Genomic DNA, 2,417 nt, shown 5'->3' on the forward strand with positions numbered 1-2,417 from the left:
CAGTTTCTGCTTCGCCTGGTCCGGCCTCGGCCTCTGCTTCTGTGTCGGCCTCACCTGGTCCTGCGGCTGTGTTGCTGCCGTCCAAGCCACGTTTTGCCCCTCGGTATCGCCGGCAGCTTTCCGGGCTGTCAGCTGGACTTCGTTGCCATCAGGGTCGGCCGCCTGAACTGATGAACTTTGATCTGCTGTGCTCTCGACCTCCAGGTCGGCCCCCTGAACCTTCAAACTATGTCCTGCTATGCTGTCGGCCTCCGGGTCGGCCCCCTGAGCTCATGGATTTTGGACTGCTGGACCGTTGGCCTCCTGGTCGGCCTCCTGAACTTTTGAACTTTCTTTTATTTTGCTGTCGACCTCCGGGGCGGCCACCTGAACCGCTTCGCCGTTCACTCCTGTTCTTCCGGGTTCATGGTCGCCCTCCTGAAGATGGGTCTCGGACTTTTTGTGCCTTTGTTGTGTTTGCGCTGGGTGTTTTCGCTTCTTTGTTTTTTGTGGTTTTGTTTCTGGCCCTCCGTCCTGGTCCCCCTCCGCCCGCCCTGGGTGGGTTGTTGTGGTTTTGTTTTCTGGTTGTTTTCGGGCGTCTGGAATCCGCCCTTGAGGGGGGGGGGGGGCTCTGTCACAGGCTGGGTCTCTGACCCAGCGCTCTGAGTTCATGTTTGTATTTGTCTCATTTTGTTATGTGATTTAGTTTGTGTTATTTCCTATCTGCCTTTAGTTTAGGCAGTTATTGTTCCTGGGTTTTCTATGTTTTGGGGTTTTGTATTTATTCATCACGTATTAGGTCTGTTAAGTTGTGTTGTCATGTTTAGTTTTAGTATTTCCTGTTTTATTTTGACAATGTCATGTGCTCTTTGTTCATTGTATTTAGCTTTCCTCTCCTGGTCCTGTCATTAGGTTTATGTCTGTCAGCTGTTCCCCCATGTGTCCCCACTTCCCCTGATCACCTCATGTCTGTATTTAAGCCTTTTGTTTTCTTCATGCCATTGTCGGTTCGTCTGTTTACCTCAGCCATAGTTCTAGTTTTCGTCTGTTAATTCCACGTTAGTCTTAGTCTGTTTATCTCACCAGAGTTACAGTTATAGTCTTAGTCTTTGCCTGTTATTTTCCACCTCAGTTATAGTTATAGTTTTTGGTCTTAGTACCTTTAGTGTTTTGTTTCTTAGTGTTTTGCCAGTTTGTTTTGGTTTCCTGGTTTAAACCCTGCCGTCATTTAAATAAAACCTCACCTTTCTGTTAAACCTTACTTCTCCTCATCGTCATCTGCTTTTGGGTCCTGTTTCCACACACATCGGCGCACCCCGCCGTGACAATTTCTTTGTTAAGAAGTAGATTGTAAGTCTGTCAAGACAAGGCGCGCTTGCAATTTGAGAGAATTACAATTGCAGGTACCACCAGAATACACCTGTTGAGTGTGTTTTATGTCTTCTGCGGAATAAATTCAAATTCAAATTCAAATTTTATTTGTCACGTACACAGTCATACACAGTACGATATGCAGTGAAATGCTTAGACAACTGCTCGTGACCTAAAAAAAAAAAGGCTATGAATAAGATAGGAAATAAATATGAAAAATTAAAAAGGGTAAATTTAACTAGGAAGGAATAAAATATAAATTAAGGTTAAAAATGAAATAACTGTACAACACAATTTAGAATGAAGGGTAAATGTAACTGGGAAAGAATAAGATAAAATATATATGACAGCTGGGATAGGCTCCAGCGCCCCCCGCGACCCTGAAAAGGATAAGCGGAAGCGAATGGATGGATGGATGGATATAAATTAAAGTTGAAAATAAAATAACTGTACAACAAAATACACAATACACAGTATAGAACTAATAAGAATGTATGAAGAAATATAAATAAATAAATATATACACAATAACAGCAGCTGTACAAATATTAACTGGAAATGAAGAATATAGTGACCAGTGTTGTGCAATCCACATTATGTCTTGTGCAGTGCAAATATGCTTAAAGTGATTTAAGTGATGAAGTGAAAACAATGTCCAGAATGTCCAGTGTGTGTGTAAGAACTATATGTGTGGGTCAGTACTGTGTGGTGGTGTGATTGAGAGACCGTATCGCCTGCGGGAAGAAGCTCCTCCTCAGTCTCTCTGTGTTGGTCTTCAGGGAGCGGAATCGCTTTCCTGACCTCAACAGAGAGAACAGTCTGTTGTTGGGATGGCTGAGGTCCTTCACGATCTTCCTGGCCTTGGTCCAGCACCGCCTGCTGTAGATTGAGTGCAGGTCAGGGAGCTCGGAGCAGATGGTGCGCTCAGCTGATCGCACAACCCTCTGTAGAGCTCGTCTGTCCTGCATGGTGCTGTTCCCGAACCAGGTTAAGATGTTTCCCGCCAGGATGCTCTCTATGGTGCACGAGTAAAAGTTCCTGACCACCTTGGAGGGCAGTTGGAAGTC

The sequence above is a fragment of the Maylandia zebra genome, linkage group LG7 (genome assembly GCF_041146795.1).
Source record: "Maylandia zebra isolate NMK-2024a linkage group LG7, Mzebra_GT3a, whole genome shotgun sequence".
NCBI lineage: Eukaryota > Metazoa > Chordata > Actinopteri > Cichliformes > Cichlidae > Maylandia > Maylandia zebra.